The sequence below is a fragment of the Rhincodon typus genome, chromosome 20 (genome assembly GCF_021869965.1).
Source record: "Rhincodon typus isolate 14 chromosome 20, sRhiTyp1.1, whole genome shotgun sequence".
NCBI classification, from domain to species: Eukaryota; Metazoa; Chordata; class Chondrichthyes; order Orectolobiformes; family Rhincodontidae; genus Rhincodon; species Rhincodon typus.
This window is the reverse complement of record NC_063351.1, coordinates 20,996,077-21,016,753: the sequence shown is the minus strand read 5'-3', so window position 1 is coordinate 21,016,753 and position 20,677 is coordinate 20,996,077. Positions and strand designations below refer to the sequence as shown.

Here is a 20,677-nt window from a genome sequence, read left to right as displayed (position 1 = left end):
ATCGCTACATCTAGCTGTATCGTAAATTGTTCTGTTACGTTTTCTCAACTCACTCTTTGAATGATAAAGAACCACGTGATTTCAGTGCTGAAATTATTCCATGTCCTACAATTGAATTTTAAGTAGTATTTCTGGTCAACTTCTTCCATATATCATATCCCCCCCATAGGATCACCCTGCAGATGCCTCCTTTCTTAATTGAAAAGCTAATTCTTGCTAGTCTTTTTCCTCGTAACTTAGGCTCCTGAAAACAGGCATCAGCTTGAGACTGATCTCTCCTACTGGCACTTTTACAGAAAAAAAAACAAATAGTTCCTTTCGATATTTGAAAAAATTAAGTTGACAAAGTGATCGTTGACCTTATAGATAGTGAATCTGCAGAATTAATACTGGAAAATAAGATGTCAGATGTGTTAGAACATTGAACATAGAACAGTACAGCACAGTACAGGCTCTTCGGCCCACAATGTTGTGCCGACCTATTATCCTACTAAGATCAATCTACCTTGCATACCCTACATTTTACTATCCTTCATGTGCCCATCTAAGAGTCGTTTAAAAGTCTCTAAAGTATCTGACGCCACGACCACTGCCGGCAGCGCATTCCACGCACCCACCACTCTCTGTGTAAAGAACCTACCTCTGACATCTCCCCTATACCTTCCTCCAATCACCTTAAAATTATGCCCCCTTGTAATAGTCATTTCCGCCCTGGGAAAAAGTCTCTGTCTATCCACTCTATCTATGCCTCTCATCATCTTGTACACCTCTATCAAGTCACCTATCATCCTTCTTCGCTCAATGAAAAAAGCCCCAGCTCCCTCAACCTTTCCTCATAAGACCTGCCCCCCATTCCAGGCAGCATCCTAGTAAATCTCCTCTGCACCGTCTCTGAAGCTTTCACATTTTGCCTGCAATGAGGTGACCAGAACTGAACACAATATTCCAAGTGTGGTCTAACCAGCGTTTTATAGAGCTGCAGCATAACCTCATGGCTCTTAAACTCAATTCCCCTGCCAATGAAAGCCAACACACCTATGCCTTCTTTACAACCCTATTAACTTGGGTCACAATTTTGAGGGATCTATGGACGTGGACCCCGAGGTCCCTCTGTTCCTCCGCACTGCCGAGAATCCTGCCATTAACCCTGTATTCTACATTCAAAATTGACCTTACAAAATGAATCACTTCACACTTTTCTCGGTTGAATTCCATCTGCCACCTCTTTGCCCAGCTCTGCATCCTGTCAATGTTCCGTTGCAATCTACAACAGCCCTCCACGCTGTCCACAACTCCACCAAGCTTCGTGTCATCAGCAAACTTACTAACCCACCCTTCCACTTCCTCATCAAAGTCATTTATAAAGATCACAAAGAGCAGAGATCCCAGAACAGATCCCTGCGGCACACCACTGGTCACCGAGCTCCAGGCTGAATACTTTCCATCTACTACCACCCTCTGTTTTCTATTGGACAGCCAGTTTTGTATCCAGACAGCCAAAGTTCCCTGAATCCCATGCTTCCTTACTTTCTGAATGACCCTACCATGGGGAACTTTATCGAGCCTTATCTCACATTAGTGAGAGATTGAAAGAACAAGGCATAGAATCTACTTGGGTGAAACTAAGAAACAGCCAGAGACAGCAATCATTAGTAGATATAGTTTTTGGGCCAGCAAATAGAAGAGGAAATGTAAGGCACTGTATAACTCAGGAAATTAGAGGTGCACGTGAAAGGGTTAATACAGTAATCATTGGATGTCTTTGATCTACATATAGACAGAGTAAATCTATCAAGCACTGATGCTGTGGACGATGAATTACTAGAATGTGTACATGATGGTATGCTAGAACAACTTGGGAATAGATATTATAGATTTAGCATTGTACAATGAGACAAGGCTAATTAATTGTCTTGCTTAAAAGAAACTTTAAAGAAAATGACCATAATATGATAGAGTTTCCCGTTAATTTTATGGACAGTATATTTCAAATGGGAAATTAAGGTTTTAGTAAAAAAGCAAAGGAAACTGTAAAGGGGTGATGTGTAAGTTTGCTGTGCTAAATTGGAAATGTAGATTAAAAGGTATGATAGTAGGTAGGCAATGGCTAGGATTTAAAAGATTAATACATAGTTTGCACCAAACCTGTGTGGGTTTCCTCCGGGTGCTCCAGTTTCCTCCCACAGTCCTAAGATGTGCAGGCTGGGTCGATTGGTCATTCTAAATTGCTCATAGTATTCAGGGATGTGTAGATTAGGTGGGTTATAGGGGGTTGGGTCTGGGTAGGATGCTCTGAGGGTTGGTGTGGACTTGTTGGGCCGAAGGACCTGTTTCCACACTGTCGGGATTCTAAGTTCTAAAATATATTACTTTAAGGCACAAAAGTCAACAGGAAAAGTGAGACGACTATGGGTAACAAAAGAAGCTAAAGTTTGAATCAGATCAAAGGGGGAGACCTTCCAAAAAGTAACAGCCTGCCTGAGGATTGGATGCATTTTAGAATGCAACAAAACAAGACCAAGAAACTGACAACAAAAAGGAGACGAGAAAATGAATGCAAATTAGCAAGGAACATGAAATGGACTACAAATACCTCTACAGGCATGGAAGGATGAAAAGATTATCATACAAAAATGCAGATCTTTTGCAGGCAGAGGTAAGAAACTTTAAAATGGAAAATTGTGCAGAAGCTAAATAATTACTTTATGTCAGTCTTCAAGGAGGAAGAAATAAAACATATCCCAGAATTGACAGTGATCTGAGAGGCTAGTGAGAGTGAGGAGCTGAAATAAATTATTAGTCAAAAATTAGCAATGGAGAAATTATTGGAACAGAAAGTTGACAAATATCTGATACACAATGATCTTACATTCCTGAATTTTGAAACAGAAGGCTAAAGATACTTTGGTGAACGTCTTTCAAAATTCTATCAATTCTGAAATGTTGCCTGCAGAATTAGAAGATTGAAAATATAACCCTGCTTTTTAAGACAAATCAGGGAATGACAGATCTTTTGCCCTAACATCAGTAGTACAGAAATACTAGAGTTTAATGTAAAGGATAACTGGGCACTTTGAAAATAATTATCTAATTAGATAGAGTCAACATGGATTTAACAACGGGGAAGTCATATTTCACAAATATGTTAGAGGCAATGGCCTAGTGGTATTATCACTGGTCTGTTAATCCAGAGACCCAGATAACGGTCTGGGGACCCAAGTTCAAATCCTGCCATGGCAGATGGTGGAAGTTGAACTCAATAAATATCTGGAATTAAGAATCTAATGATGACCGTGAATCCATTGTCGATTGTCGGAAAAAAACCCATCTGGTTCACTAATGTCCTTCAGAGAAGGAAATCGGCCATCCTCACCTGGTCTGGCCTAGATGTGATTCCAGACCCACAGCAATGTGGTTGGCTCTTACCTGCCCTCTGGGCAATTAGGGATGGGCAATAAATGCTGACTAGCCAGCGGCACCCTCATCCCATGAATGAATAAAGAAAGTAAAGGAGATGTCATGTATTTGGATTTTCAGAAGGTCTCACACAGGAGCTTGGGAAACAAAATTACAGCACAGTGGATTGGCGCAATATACTGGCAATGGATTAAGGATTAGTTAATGGAAACTGAAATAAGTGGGTCATTTTTAGGTTGGCAAGCTATGACTAGTGGAGTGCCATCAGTACCAGATCTTGGGCCCCAGTTGTTCACAATCTACATCAAAAACGTGAATGTGGAGCCCAAATACACATTTCCAAGTTTGCAGAGGACACAAAATTAGGTGGGCTGATGTGTTGTGAGGATAATGCAAAGAGGCTTTAAGGATTTTGATCAGGTTGAGTGGGCAAGAACCTGGCAGTTGAAATATAATTTGGATAATGAGATTATCCACTTTAGTAGGGAGAACAAAGGTGCAGAATATTTGTTAAAATGATAAGAGATTGGGAAATGTTGAAGTTCAAAGAGATTTGAGTGGTTTTGTTCATAAGCCATTGAAAGCTAACAGGTAGGTGTAGCGAACAACTAGGAGAGGAAAATGTTGGCCTTTATTGCCAAGTGTAAGGAAGGACTAAGAAAACGTGAACCTGTAAGTATTTTCTAAAAATGAACATTAAGTGATTTAAACTTGATGACTTAAATCTACAAAGGACAGAGAATCCACTACTTGACAAGTTAGTCTTTCTTATCTCTATTGTATTTCCACTATTGAGAAAATTAGTGTTTACTATTATGCAAGTTTTATATAAATATAGTATCAGTTGTTTTAGAGTTTGGATGTTAAGCTAGCACCATGTTGGTTTTGATCTATGTGTAGGTGGGAGTTTAATGACGAACCAACAGTATTTCTAGAGCTGTGGCTTTTGAAACCAGTTGAGAGACGTGGTTCCTGGAGTGTTAATCAGAGTTTTTTTTTGCATTTGGACAGTTTTACAAACAAGCAGAATAAACATTGAAGAGCATTAGTCTGTTTTCAGTTAAAAGGATTAGAATTTTTTTTTATTAGGGGATCAAATGCTTGGAAAGCTTTTAGTTTCAGATTGCAAACATTCTGGTTGAAGTTGCATGCAAGTTCTCCCGGAGTAAGAAATTAGTTTGGAAGAGGGTAGAAATTGGTTTCCTCCATGTAGGGGTTTAATTTGAAAGTTCCAGACAAGAGTATTGGTTAGAACCCAAAGGAGTTAGTCAAAGCAGTGAAAGTTTAAGGTCAGACGTAGCAAGAACTACAAATGCTGGAGTCAGAGATAACACAGTGTGGAGCAGGAGGAACACAGCAGACCAGGCAGCACCAGATGAGCAGGAAAGTCGACCCTTCGGTCAGACCCTTTTTCAGAAATGACAACCTGAAACATCAACTTTTCTGCTCCTCTGATACCGCCTGGCCTGCTGTGCTCCTCCAGCTCCAAACCGTGCCATCAAAGTCTAAGATCAGCTGTGTGAATACTCAAGGAAGAGGTTATCAAATTCTCAAGACTGGGAATTGAAACAACATTAAAGTCAAATCATTAGATGTGATAGAGAAAACAAATTCCCTTTGGCATTTGTAAAGAATAGATTGAAATTCTTATTCCATTTTTAAATCTTTTAAATTGTGCTATATGTAGATAGCTTGGTTTATTTTATTTTATCATCATCATTTGTGTAAAAAAGTTTTGCCATATTTTTAAAACCAGTTCTGAAGCATTGTGTGCTATTGTTTGAGCGAAAGATCACCTTGTTTAAAAAAAAATCTATCAGGCTTGATTTCAGTCTGGGATCTGACCTGTCCAGGAGTAATGTCAGCTGAGATTAGTACATCTACAACATGTGAGATTAAAAATTCAGTGCAGCGCAATGGTTTTACAGAACAATGTACATGCTTATAAGTAATTGTTTTATCTCTTGCAAATAACATCTATGCTTGATTCTCATTCTTTTTAGTTGTGTACCGAATTCTAACAGTTGGCACATGTTTATATTGTCTCTTTTGAGAAATATTAAAGGGAATAAAGCATTTTAAAAATGATTTCTTTAGCAACAGATCTTAGAATTATAACAGAACAATAATTTCCATAGGCTTGTCTTCCAATACAATTGAATAATAGGGCAGTGAAATGACCCAGCTAGATCATAGAGCTTAACAAGTAACACTCCAGAAATAGCTGTAAATTAGGAAATGGAAGGGAGTGAGGAACTCAGGAAAATTCCTCACCAGAGCAGTAAATTTGAACAAATTGTTGGAGCTACAGATTGCAAAGTTCCTGGGTCCTGATTGACTACATCTAGAGTCTCTGAAGAAGTGGCTTGTGAAGTAGTTGAAGTGTTGATAATTTCAATTTTATGAAATTCCTTAGATTTGAGTATGTTCTGTTAAATTTGGAAAATAATCAGTGTAATTCCTTTATTCAAAAAGGGAGGGAGACAGAAACTAAGAAATTACAGGCTATTTACTTTGACATGTGTCAGAGAGAAAATGTTTAAAGCTGTAACTAAAGATGTTATAGTTGGGTACTTAGAAAATTTCAAGGTAATCAAGCAGAGACAGTGTGGTTCTGTGAAAGTGAAATCTTGTTTAACCACTTTATTGAAGTTCTATGAAGAAGTAGCATGTGCTGTGAATAATAGTGATAGTAGACAGAGTCGGCATAGATAGGTTGTTTTTTGGTTGGCAAAAAGTAATCAGTGATGTGTTACAGGGAAGAATCATATCAGATTCAAACTATTAACTCTGTTTCTCTCTCCACAGAATCTGCCAGATCTGCTGAGTTTCCCCAGTAAAATCTGTTTTTATTTCAGATTTCCAGCATGTACAGTATTTGTCTTTAGACCCCCTGAGAGTCTTGACTGCATGGATGCAGAGAGGTTGTTTCCTGTTGTGGGAGAATCTCGAACATAGTTTTGCTGTTTAAAAATAAGTTGTCATCTATTTAAAATGTAAGTGGGGAGAGTTGCTTTTCTCACAGGGTCAACAATGCTTGGAACTCTGTTCCTCAAAAGACAGTGGAAGCGGAGTTGAGCTTACAACTTGATCAGCCTTGATCTTATTGAATGGCAGAGCAGGCTTGTTCAGCCCCAAGTGGTCTACCCCTACTCCTAATTTCTTATTTTTCCAATGACTGGCATTGGGCAAGTTACTGATTTCAGATTCTGCTAAGAGTATGGTTTGACTGTGACTTCTTCTGACCTGTAACCTATTTCCTGACAGTAGTCGATTCCTTTGTTGTTTGCTACTGACCTAGTTGTAGGAAACACAGAGAAAAACATAACCTCAGTGCCATTTAATGTGATCTTGAGCAGCTGTGGGCCTTTTTGTCAGGCAGCAGACTGCAGCATCTCGGTGTGGCCTGGAGCAGTCTGGCTCAGCTGGCTACCAAGAGACGTTAGCTAGAATGTTTAAAAGTTTAATTCCTCTTTGTGTGGAGTTAATTAATGTCAGTTCAGTAACAGTTGGAGGTGCTACAATTAGCCTCTGGCTTTGACATTCCTCATGTCGCTATGCATAAACATTCACAGTATATAAATAAACATAATAAATATGGTTCCAGTTAATACATTTTGTTGTATATAGTATTTTATATTCACTAATGCGTCTTCAGTTCTAGCTATGGTAGCAGTAATAAAACATAGAGTTAATGGTATCATGGAAGTCCCTCATGCCTTGCTTCAAGGTAATGTAATGTTGAAATCAGGTAAAGCGTAATAATAGAAATAGTTCTACTCCTTTAAACATGGCAATGTCCCTCTGGCGTTATGTGCAGCTTTTCCATTCTTGGAGATTTCAGAGTATTTCGGATCAATTCTCTTTGTACTTTACGCATCGATTTTTAAAAAAATGTCAATGCCAGAAATACCATTGTTAGTAAGTCCAAATATTCAAAAATGAATCCTATTAATAAATTAGCACAATTAGCGATAAGAAAAGAAGGATGCAGAACTTTATGGGCAGAATCTTCCCGACCTGTCCAACATGGGCATTGGCAATTTGCTGATGACACAAAGTTATGCAGCATTATAGACAGAGTAGATGATAGCAATAGGCAAACAGTGGCAGATGTGGCAAATGTATGCAAGTGTGGGGTTATCCATTTTGGATGAAAAAAGAATGGATTAGGGTACTATTTCTAGATGGTATGAAGTTAAATACAGTAGATGTCCAAAAAGACTTTGGAGATTCAGCTGCACAGATCTTTAAAATGTCAACAACAGGTGCAGGAAATAATCAAGAGAGCTAATGGAATGTCAGCCTTTATATCCAGAGGACCAGATTTCAAGAATGCAGATGTTGTGCTGCAGCTATACAAGACGCTGATTAGCCCCCACTTGGAATACTGCGAGCAGATCAGGGTACCATACCTTCAGAAGGATATGTTGGCCTTGGAGGGAGAACAATGTAGGTTTACAAGAATGATACCTGGACATCGGTGGGGAGGGTGAGGGGGAGAGGGTGGTAAGCTACCAGGAGCAATTACACAAATTAGGCCTTTTTTCTTTACAGTTTGAAAGATTAAGTGGTGATCTGATCGAAGTCTTCAAGGTATTAACAGGAAAAGACAGGGTAGATGAAGATAAACTCTTTCCACTGACTGCGGATTCTAGAACTAGGGGGCATTGTCTGAGAATTAGGGCCAGATGTTCAGGAGAGACTGTAAGGAAGGACCTATACACACAAAAGATGGTAGAGGTTTGGAACTCTCTTCCACAAGTGGTAGTGGATGCGAGATCAGTTATTAACTTTAAATCTGAGATAGTTAAACTTTAGTGAAGCAGAGGCATTAAGAGATATTGGCCAAAGGCAGGTATATGGAGTTAGGCCACAGATCAGCCATGATCGCAACAAATGGAGGAATAGGCTGGAGGGGCTACTCGTGTTCCTAAGTAAGTTGGGAAATAAGGTGAGATCAGCAGAACTGAGATTCTCAAAATTGAGAAAAGTAAGTCCAATTCTCCAACCAAGTTGACAGTGAGTTGAGAATCTCATTAGTGAATAGTGATAGATTTATTTTTGCATGTATTAGCATGCCACTGTTATCTAATGTCACCTCATTGGTTGGAAATTTCCCTTTGGATTGAAACTAGATGATGGTGGCAATTCCTGATGTGAAAGTCAGAGCGTGTACCCAGTGACTCCAACTCACCGCTTGCTCCTCTGGCACTCCCTCTTGGCCAGTACTCACCACCATGGCACATCTCCAATCCACTTATTACAAAGTTTTCCAATTCATTGTTTCTCTTTGGGAGTGCACCGATACCTATCATTTAATCCTGCTTTGTGCCTTGGGCAGGCACTAAACTCATAAATTAGAACAAGGTGCATCTCAAGGCTCCTCACTTGTTCTCTTAGCGCTCACTCACTTTGTGTCTATTTGGATGCTCCCTGTGTTTCTGGTTTGAATTGTCTTTGCTTGCCTTTTTGTGCTTTGCCTCTTTAACCACAGTATAAAAGCTCTCAGTAATTCTGTCAGGCCTAGCTGTTTAGCACAAATGCAGCCAGGTGGCTTGTAATGGTTGTCAGCTGTGATCTGTCAGGGGAGGATAGACGTGTTATTATACAGCACAATGCTATGCCAATCTCAAATCTGCGCAGTAAGCTTGCAGTATATGTGGATAACACAATGCACACGCATCAACTAAATGTCTATGTCTCAAAGTCTATGAGGAACATTCCTCAATCAGGCCAAGAAGACAGCTTTCAGTCGAGAGGTTCTATCACCATAAATAAAGGCAATGTTGGGTAACTTTGACATCGTCAGTTAGTGTCTTGGGTGATCAGGAGCAGGGTGATAATATAAATAAAGTCTCAGGCATGGGCCACAGACAGTCCTGCAGGCCCAATCAACCAGTCCACACAGTTGGGAGAATTCATTTAGAGCTGCACAGAGATCAATTGGGGTTCTGGCCACTCATCAGTTGAGCATTACCCCCATGTTGTCAGGGGGCTAGGCCACGGTCAGTCCGGGGAAGGGGGTGGAGGATGGTGGGGATTGGTGGGGGGTAGGGAGGGGTTAGCTCAGTAAAAGGCAAGGGAGTTATCAGGGACTTCTGCTGTGGTAGAGAGGATCGGGAAGTCAATTCTAGGGATTGGAAGCAGCGTGCTGGGATGCAGAGGGAACAATGTTTGTGAAGGGGAGGAGCTCAGCATTTTTTCTTGAGGAGGTGAGACTGCTTTGGAGGTCATGGGTAATTACAGCAGGGGGGAGTCATCTGTGATCACAACCATTGTCTTTTCAGGGAGACAGTGCAGAACAATGTTTGGTATGGCCAATCTATAGGGGCAGGCCTTGTGGGGTAATATTGAGAAAGAAAGTCATAAATGAAAGAGACGTATAGCATATCAGAAGGGATGAGTCCCACAGGGAGTACAAAGAAGGAAGGAACATGGAGGCTTGGGAAAGACCCCCAACCCCAGTTACCAGGCTGAGCCAGTGATTCACTTGACAAGTGTGACCTCTGTTGTCTTCCCTACTAATGCAAATTGTACGCACAAACTGGAAATGGAAAGTGGCTACAGCAACACGTGGCATGGATGGAGTCAGTTTTTTTTTTCCTGTCTGACCACTCAGGCTCTAATCGTGAGTGATCTGAGGCCGTTCAAGGGGCAATTGTATTAATCAGACTTGCGCAGTGCAGGGTGAACTCATCTGTTGTGATAGTACCCTGTTTATGAAATACACGCAGTGTCCGACTGTGTGGAATGCAAATCCTAGTCACAAGCAGTCTTGACCATGTCATTGGTCATTACAGATTGAAGATAGTCATCTCTGTGAAGCAGTATTGATCACAGGCGACACCTGCGGGCCACAATTCACAAAGACAATCCGAAATCTCATAGGCTGCACAAGGGCAAGGGACTGATTTCCTCTCACCTTGAACTGTAAGTATTTGTCAACATGCTCTTGTATGCAATGCTGCCTTTCTTGAATGTTGTGGGGAGTGAGGGGGCCATTGATCATACAGCACTTACTATCTCCCACTGTCTTTGCATGACATAGCTTGTTGTGCCTTAATGGGAACAAGGTTCCCATGTCAAAAGTATAGGTAGAAGCATTCTTTGGCCTACCTTGTCAGAGTCCTCTGTGTTCTGCTGTATGGATGATGTGGAGATGCCGCTGTTGTACTGGGCTGGACAAAGTCAGAAGTCACATGACCAGATTATAGTACAACAGGTTTATTTGAAATCACAAGCTTTCGGAGCGCTACGATGACCTATGAGAAACTGATAGCCAAGTTCAATACCCATGAGGACGGCCTCAACCATGATCTTGGTTTCATGTTGTACTACATGTAACCCCACCATACTGTTCTGTATCTGTAAAATCTTCCTTAATGTACTGTTTAGACACCATCACCTTGCTAACTTGTTATGATCTCTCTACCTTAATTAGTTTGTACAGTTTTGGATTATTTGTTACTTTGGTTAGACCCTCGTCATGCAACTCTTATACCTATCACGTTATTCCAGCCATTTGGTTTTTCTCTAGCACCATTTTTTTTTGATTTTTTTGTAATTATCTCTCTGCCTTAATTAATCGGATTATAGGTCATCCCTTCACTTGCCATTCAGCTGTTGACACTTTGCTCACACCATTTGCCATTTTTGATTACCTGCAAAGACTTGTTATTCAGCCTGGCGACACTCAACTTACACCATATGTATTTATCTTTTGATACTCTTAATTACCTGGAATTATCTTGCCATTATCTCTCTGCATATAAATTTTGTGTCTGTGTGCTTTCCCCCACTTCATCCAATGAAGGAGCAGCGCTCCAAAAGCTTGTGATTTCAAATAATCCTGTTGGACTAGAACCTGGTGTCATGTGACTTCTGACTTTGTCCATTCCAATCCAAGCGTAGACTCGTAAACCATTTTGTAGAGCACCTGCGCTCTGTACACAACAAATGATAATACACTCCGGTCGCCAATCATTTTAACTCCCCCTCCCAGTCCCTGGGTGACATGTCCATCCTGGGCCTCCTCCAGTGCCACAATGACACCACCCACAAACTGGAGGAGCAACACCTCGTATTCTGCCTCAGGAGCCTGCAGCCCGATGGCCTAAACATAGAATTCACCAGTTTTAAAATTTCCCCACCCCCAGCCTCATCCTATGTCCAACCCTCCCCCTCATCCCCGCCTCCTTGACCTGACACAACCTGTCCATCTTCTCTCCCACCTATCCGCCCCTTCCATCCCATTGACTAATCCCCACCACTCCCTACCAGCACTCACCTTTCACCATCCTACCTACCTTCTCCAGCCCCACCCCTCCTCTTTCTCTTTATTCCCCAGCTCACTTCCCCCTCCCCATTTCTGAAGGAGGGTCTTGACCCGAAACGTCAACTTTGCTACTCCTCTGATGCTGCCTGGCCTACTGCGTTCCTCCAGCTCCACACTGTGTTATCTTTGACTCCAGCATCTGCAGTTCTTATTATCTCGGACTATAAGTCGTGTGACTTCTGAATCTGCTGTATGGAGGAATGTACTAAACCATCAAGTGGCAGATGTCTTACAACAATGGTTACTGGGAAATGAGGGCTGCCCTCAGCAACCATATCTGATTACACTATTACACAACCCTGAGTAAGGCTGAACCTAGATACAATGCAGCCTGTTGTTCCACCAGGGCCATCATTGAGCAGATGATGGACCTTGGAAAGATGTGATTCTGAAGATTGGGTAGGTCTGGGGTGACCTTGCTGTGCACCCTAGATAGACTAAGCTACATAAAACTAACGTGTTGTGCTCTGCACAACTGGAGCAGGCAAAGAGGTGTTGTGATAGATTCTCAGGAGTTGCAATATGAGGTCAAAAAATGTAGGAGCAGAAGTAGCCCGTTTGGAACATCACATTTTCTCTCATTCAGTGAGATTATGACTGAGTTGATAATCCTCAACTCAACTTCCTAACTTGTCCTCATAACACTTCATTTCTTTTCTGATTAAAAACTATCTATCTCAGCCTTCAAGGCCCCTGAGAATGTTATACTTAATGACCCAGCTTCTCTGGCTTTCTGTGGTGAAAAATTCCACAGATTGATCAGCCTGACAGAAGAAATTCCTCCCCATCTCTGTCTTAAGTGGGTGACCCCTTTCTCAGGTCGTGGTTTCTGATCCTAAAGTCTCCCACAAGGGGAAACAACTTTTCTGCAACTACTTTGTCCAGCCCCCAAAGAATTTTATATATTTCAATAATGTCTCCTCTCATTCTTCAAAACTCTAGTGATTATAAGCCCAACCTGCTCAACCTGTCCTCATAAGAAAATCATTCCACGCCCACAATCAAACTAGTGAACCTTCTCCAAACTGCTTCAAATGCCAGTACATCTTTTCTTAGATAAAGGGACCAAATTTGTTCACAGCATTCCAGCTGTGGTCTAATTAATGCCTTGTATAGCTTTAGCAAGGCTTCCCTATTGTTACACCCCACTGTTACACTCCATTCCCTTTGAAATAAAGGCCAGCAGCCATTTGCCTTTCCTAATAGCTGATGAGCTTGAATGATAGCTTTATGTGATTCATAGACTGACTCCCTCTGTGATTCTGCTTTCTACATTGTTGCCCCATTTAAATAATATTCAACTTTTTTTCTTCTTGCCAAAGCGCCAAATAACTGCACATTTTTCTACATTATATTTCACCTGCCAAGATTTTGCCCATTTACAACTTGTCTGTATCCCCCTGCAGACACTTTGAGTCATCGTCATCACTTGCTTTCCCACCTATTTTTGTGTCATCTGTAAACTTGGTGAAAGTACATTCACTTCTTTTATCCAGGTCATTAATATATGTCATAACTATTTTGTGGCCCCAGCATTGATCACTGTGGCAAGCAGGCTGCCCCTGAATGTTCCCAGAAGCAAATGCAGTGTTTGCTTTTTATCTTCATTTTCACTTATGCTGAATAATAGTGAACATTTTCAACCATTTGAGTTTCGCTCTGTAATGTTAGGTCAGAGAGTTGAGAAAGCAGCTCTATGGTCCTCTGGGATGGTGACAACTTAACTCTGTGTCTGAAGGGTTTTTTTTAGATAGGAAAAAGTGAGGCAGTGGAGGGATTCGGCCACAAACATGAGAATTCGAAATTTAAAGTACCATGGGCCTGGGAGCCAATGTAGTTTGGCCAGCAAAGGGGTGATGGGTGAATGGGACTTGGTCCGAATTTTTGTGGACTGGACTGATTTGGGAAAACTTTAAACATGGTGAGCAGGATCTAATTCCAGGATTCTCAGCTTGAGTCCCATTTCTGTCTTTTTTCGGTGGCAAGATACGACTGTGAGTAATGAGGGCACATGCAGCATTCCCAACCTTAAAGACTCCATTGCAGAGGTTTGCATTTCAACTTCTTGCAACGTTGTTGCAGCCAGACTTGTTTTGTAAATTGTCATGCTCCACAACGTTCTGGAGGAGGGCTCATTCTCCCGTGTCTGTGTGGGTTTCCTCCGGGTGCTCCGGTTTCTTCCCACAGTCCAAAGACGTGCAGGGTAGGTGGATTGGCCTTGCTAAATTGCCCGTAGAGTTTAGGGATGTGTAGATTAGGTGGGTTATAAGGGGATGGCCTGTTTCCACACTGTGGGGATTCTATGATCTATGATCTATGATTTTTAAGTCCCAAGTCAGAAAGTAAAAATAAACAACTATTTAGCATTCCCTTTGACAATCCTCCCATCTCATAAAGCTGTAAATCAGTCACAGGCACAGTCACAGTGAGGAATTCTTCAATCCACTTCACACTTCTTGATCTTGTCCAAATAAGCACATAAGGTTGGGAAAAAAAATCATCTTCAGAGAAATTTCAGGTACTTAAAAGGTAATAAAGGGGTCAATCTGCCAAACTTAGCACTCCCCTGCAAACTGCCTCAGCATTGCCTACAGGACTGAATTTATTACTGAATTGGAGCGTAACCAAGCACTCAGAATGAGGCCATCTGGAAAACGGATGTCTGGCCATCTGCTCTGGTGTTGTTGGGACTGATCAGTTTATGGGATCTATGTGGAGGTGTGGGGTCTTGAAGAACGGGAAACAAAATTTCCCTTTGGTGCTAAATGAGTCATCAAAAACCAATGTTGGAATTGGAGTCAGCAGAATATTATGCTGCATTTAGGTCAAATGCATAGTACACATTAGCCACTGTTTTACAGTGCCTTGAGAGTGATTGAGAACATTGTAGGTTTATACATTTCATCCTCTTAGCTAAGAACTTAAAAATGCATCACCTGTGACTTGCCCTGATATTTCCAGCCTGCAAACAATTAAATGGCAAACAGTTACCTGACCTTGAAAATTTCTGAGAATTAAGATTATGTACAGCATTGAAGAAATATTATGAAGAGACCCATAGTATCACCATTCAGTTGAACTTCCAAGCAATCATTCGAGTGGGTAGATATTAAACATATAATAGAGTAATCTCCACAGAACAGTTATTGTGATGGTCTATCAACTTCTCCTAGCAGATATTTAACGTTATAGTTTTTGATGTGGCTTGATGTTTTATGAAGAAAACGTCATGAAACTTTGTACAATTTTAAAGGTGACTGCATTAAAACCAAATATTGTTTTATAGAGAGTAGGACCGCACTGACGTTATTTGTTGAAACTATAGTAATTTCCAGGCAACATTGCTGCTGAAACAAATGGAAAATATATTGAGCAGAATGTGGAGGCATGTGATGTGTTTAAAGGCAATTACCTCAGCAGTAATTGATATTACTGGAAATTGTATGGTAAAAAGAGATAACATTTACAATCACCACTTTAGGAAAGCTGGACAGTTTTTATGTGAACTGTAGGCTATTAGTTGTGATGCCATGACCAATAATAGATTTGAAACATTACTTTCTCTCATTCTTGTACTTTTCTTTAATAATGCATAATTCCTGCTTTGGTTAGAGAGTGACAATTATGTTGAGAGATAAATGAAATAATTTGTGTTTTCTGGAATTTTCAATTACTTGAGTGGTTTGCTTCCCTTCTAAAATGAACAGTTATCAGAAGCTTTATAATCCCATAGTTGGAGCTCATGTATAATGGAAGCACGTTGTCCCTTAGAATGCACAAAGTATGCTTTTAAAATGAGTTCCAATTTCAGCTCATGAATGCCATTCTGCAGTCAGATAGTAACAACTTGTTATTTTTCAAATTATGTTTTGACCTTCAATAAAACGCAAGGTCCATGCATGCAATTTGTTGCTTCCCAAATTTCATTTTTTGGAACATCTAGAAGCACATTTGCATTGTCTTCTCCCACTCATAGCTTGAAAGGATGATGAAAAGTTTGGTGTGGTTCACAGATTGAGACCATATACATGTACCAATAGCTGTTTAAGGATAGGGAACAGGAACTCCCAAGACCACAGATGCCTTCATATTGGAACTTATATTAGGATTGGGTAGAAGCCGTTTAGGGCCATACAAAATTCTTGCCTTTAATCTGCCATGTTGCATGATAATAAGATCAAGTTGACACAGTGTAGGTCTATGATGTATGTGTGACATATAAGTTTAAGGCTGAGTTGGATTCTTATCAATAGGGGAATCCAGGCTATGAGGAAAGAGCAGGAAAGTGGACGTGAGGTATGTTGGGTCAAACATGATCTCATTGAATAATGGAGCAGCCTCGAGCAGTCAAAAGGCATAAACTGTTCCTTTTTCTTATGGTCTTATGGCCTTGCCTGCTTTATATGCTGACCCCTGTTCAGCTGCTCTGAAATAAAAATGCTTGCAAAGAAAGACAGAACCACATTCGTTTAATAAAATGCAATTTGCAAATGGCATTGTACTAAAGTAGGCTGGCAGGCACATAACTATTAATCTTGAGGAGACAGAGGCACAATGGTAATGTCACTGCACTAGTAATCAGAGTCTCAGGATAATGCTATGGGGCATGAGTTCAAATGGTGGAATTTAACTTCAAACAACAAACCTGGATTTATAAAATGAAGTTGATCTCTGTGATGATGACCATTACAATTAACATCAATTCCAGTAAAATCCCACCTGGTTCATTAATGTCCTTCAGGGAAGGAAATCTGTTATCCTTACCTGTCATTTAATCTTAAAACCTACTGAACCACTCACACCAAGAACAATTAAAGATAGGAAACAAAAGTTGGTATTGCCAGTATGCCCATACCCCATGAAAAAAATGTTTAAAAAAAATCAATTAACTGTGATTTCCAGAATAATACTCACATTTTATTGCTGAATTAACCTCATTTTCTGCCTGCCAAATAACTTACTTGCTTAATTTTCTAAAATAGATTAAATGTAAATATGGATTTATTGATTTATTGCCAAAATCTGATTGCAAAGATAAATATTGAAAACCTTGCATGTAAAAAGCACCATGTTGCAAGGTGCAATGCAAAACAAAAAGTGATGTTGACTCTTAACAGTGCAATTTCAAACTATCACCACAGCATTGATTTTCCAGCCTACTTCTATTTCACAAACAATTAGAAGCACCTAAAATGAACAAAGCTATTTAAATAAAATGCAAATGATTGCAAATTGAGGTCATCATATGCCACTTTTAATTGCAGCCTGATTTCTACTGGTCACAGATCAGGGACAACACAAAAATATTGCGCAGCTAGCATCCAGACAGTGTAGTTCTGAGTGCAGTATCTGGCATTTGTCCAGGTATGTTGCAGCCTGGGTTTGTTCACTATTTAGTTGTGAACTCTTTAAAAACATAAATATCCTGGGGAAAATATTGGAATTCAATAATAAGTAGACCATCAAAGAGGGAAAAGCCCTTTGCTTGACTTTGACATACAGTTGAGATAGAGATGCGTTCTTCATAATTTTCTGGGTGTCTCAAAGTCACTTAGGGTGGTACTGATTGTCATACACAAACTTGACAGAGAAAAAGGAATCAATTACCCTATTCATGAATGGGGCACTAAAGAAAGCCATTAACCGTTAAATTACTTCCCACTCTTGCAGAATCATGTGATTGCTTGAGTATGCTAATGCTTCTTTTCAGCGGAGACCCTACGTCAGATACATGAACAATAGCTGGACATTACATATTTGCAAATGGCTAATTGAACTGGTGACATTCTCAGTCTGTATCAATAAGACCTCATGAGAGGGATCTACTTCAGAATTTGAACTTCCAGTAAGAACTTTCAACCCAGTCCTGATTACTTACTGGGTCCAATTAAGTCATTCGAAGAATGCAGTATTAGGAAGTTTTCTTGTGTGTGAAAAGGTAGCCCTTTATAATTTAACCATTTAAAACTATGAAAAAGTGATCAAACAAGTATCCATTTACAATGTTGCAAATCGTTGCTGATGTCTCAGTGATTCTTATAGTCTCTGTTGGCACAGACTTACTCCAGTAATAAAATTGTTGAGGTCGTTAGCCATAGTATTCATTTAGTTGGCAAAACGGATGTGATCATTTGACCAAGGGAAAGAGCCATGCCACATACAATGTTCAGAGTTGCAATACACATGTCTTTATACTTGCTCCTCACTTTAGGGGATCTCCCAATCCTCTCGCTCTTTTCCAGGCTCCAACGCACCATTCCACCTAGTGAATTGTCCATGAATTGGGAATTTTTACAGTAGCACTCTACCAACATGGAATTACAACTTCTTATCCATATTGCACATTTTATAGCGGCTAGCAAACCATTTTCTTCCAAAGACTGACCAAGGAGATTGTGATCTCTAATGTCAGAAGCTTTGGAAGAAGAGGATTTCATTACCTAATTCAGGAGCTTCTGCTTCTCTTCTTCCACTTCTGTAGGCTTTTACACTCCACATAACAAACTGTCCTTAAATTGCCTGTTTAGATCTACGATCGTGCGTGTGTGTAAAACAACACTGGGATTGTTCTAGCTGAGATATTTCGGACTGCTGCTGTGAGGATCTTATTGTTTGAACCTGAGCCTTGCTTGTGAATACTGAACAAGGTAACAGGAGAGGGAACAAATGAGCAGTGATAAGGCGCTGTAAATGATTCTTTGCTTTGTGCGACATTCCATTTGGTCAGACCAATGATCAAGTTAGTGGATTTGATTCAAAGCCAGTTTGAGGAATATCATGCTGTTAAACTAATCCTGGCTTCCTGAAGTACATCCTATCTGGAATCTCCTGGGACCTGTCTTGAAATGGCATATAATTAGATTTTACCATTGATCAACTATCAGGTTCAAGTCTCTGCTTTCGCTTTTTGTATTTTTTTCCTGACAAAGAGTCACACAGTCATACAGCACAGAAGCAGACCTCCCCTGCAGAGCAGCAAATATAATGAGATACAAAATGCAACTTCTTAATTTTTTTTCATCTGCAGTTTGTTTTTTTTTCTGCTCCACTCCCATTTAGAAAGTATTGTCTCCCAATCTGGTGTATGATCTTAAATGCTCATCCCAACAGCCTCTCAGTGACCAATTTAAAACTACAAAAGGAACGTAAGTAAATTCACAGGAAATGTGGGGACACTTTTTTAATCAGAGGTAGTGTTGTCAAAGGGCATTTTTGTACTGAAAGAGAGCTGTGTTTGATTTAATTTTCTGTTGAATATTGTGAACAATGGTTGTGCAATATTCTTGATGGCCTTTTGAGTCACTCTTCATCTATCTTCAGAGATATTTATACAAACAGATTCAAATTTCATGCTGTTATAAAATCATTGTACCGTCAAAAAAGTAATAATTTCTTATAATATTCAATCAAATGTAACTTTTTAGACCTCATTGAATGTAAATTTAAATTTTACTACGGTGGTGAGTAGGAAGTCTGTAGTTTGTGATGGAAAAGAAGGATTTAGAATCACCTTAGCCCGTGCCCTGATAAGACTGGAGATTTAGGCCATAGGTAGCAAGAAGTCGTAATGCTTGTAGTAGTCGGAGAGATACAATATGTGGATGGACAAGCGATTAACAAGGGTATGATATGGTAAATTTTTGGGATTGGTGGAAGTGGGGAGTGACTATGCTACTTGAGGCCATTCTACACAAACAGATCAGTCATGATGTTATTGAATAGTAGAGCAACTGAATGGTTCACTTCTGCTCCTAATTTGTACGTTTATAATGTTCTGACCAAGGCTGGAATAATGGATTATTGTAGTTGGTTGGCTCGCCGAGCTGGTTCGTTGTTTTGCAGATGTTTCGTTACCCTGCTGGGTAACATCATCAGTGCAGCCTCCGATGATGCACCGTAGTGTTTTCCCACCTGTTATTTAAACTCTGGAGTCCGTTGAGCTGGATTACCTCACTTCTGGTTTCCGAGCACTATGTGTTGTGATGGCTTTCTTCGTGGAGTACCAGGCTTCTAGGAATTCCTGTGCTTGTCTCTGTTTTGCTTGTCCCACGATCTTGGTGTTGTCCCAATGGAATTGGTAGTTCTCCTAATCCTTGTGGATAGAGATGAGTGAGTATCGGTCGTGTCTTTTTATAGCCAATTGATGTTCATGTACCCTTGTTGTTAATTTCCTTCCTGTTTGCCCGATGTAGTGTTTGTCAAAGTCTCTGCAGGGAATTTTGTATATGACATTGGTCTTATCCATAGTGGGTAGTGGTGAGCAGTTGGCAAAGGGTTGATAAACACATAGAGCTCGATCCTATATGAACTCCACTGTGAAGGAAAACCAGAAGTGAGGTAATCCAGCTCAACAGACTCCAGAGTTTAAATAACAGGCAGGAAAACACAACAGCGCTTCATCGGAGGCTGCACTGATGATGTTACCCAGCAGGATATCGAAACGTCTGCAAAACAATGAATCAGCTCGGCAAGCCAGCCAACTACAACACCCAAAACCCGAACTACAAATCTACTGTAAAACCTTAGAATGCATTATTGCTGTAGTCCCACTACTTCATGCACTGCGAAAATACTTTTTCCAGTTAGATGACCTATTAAATACTTCATCAGATTTTAAATAAAAACATCTGTCCACCAGATTTCTGATAAACACAATTATGGTTTTATTATCAAAGTAAGACTTTTACAACAAAGATGCAATAATTGGTTAACATACGCAGTCAGTAATATTGAGCCATAAATGCCTAGCCCTATAAATATCCCTAACACACGTGAAAATACACACACAGATGTACCATTCAAGGTAGGAGAAAAATGTTGATTCCTCTGCAGAGATTGCTTTTCTCAAAAATAAACGCTTGACCAATGGGTTATTCTTTAAAGCAAAAGAATAAAATGTAAGACCCTTCTTCAGAAATGGGG

At 40.2% G+C, this 20,677-nt stretch overlaps 1 protein-coding gene across 1 annotated transcript in view; it reads left to right on the top strand.

Annotated features, from left to right (window-relative positions):
- LOC125481002 (transcription elongation regulator 1-like protein) overlaps positions 1-20,677 on the top strand; it is a 448,150-nt gene that overhangs the window by 213,462 nt on the left and 214,011 nt on the right. The gene's annotated exons all lie outside the window — the stretch shown is intronic.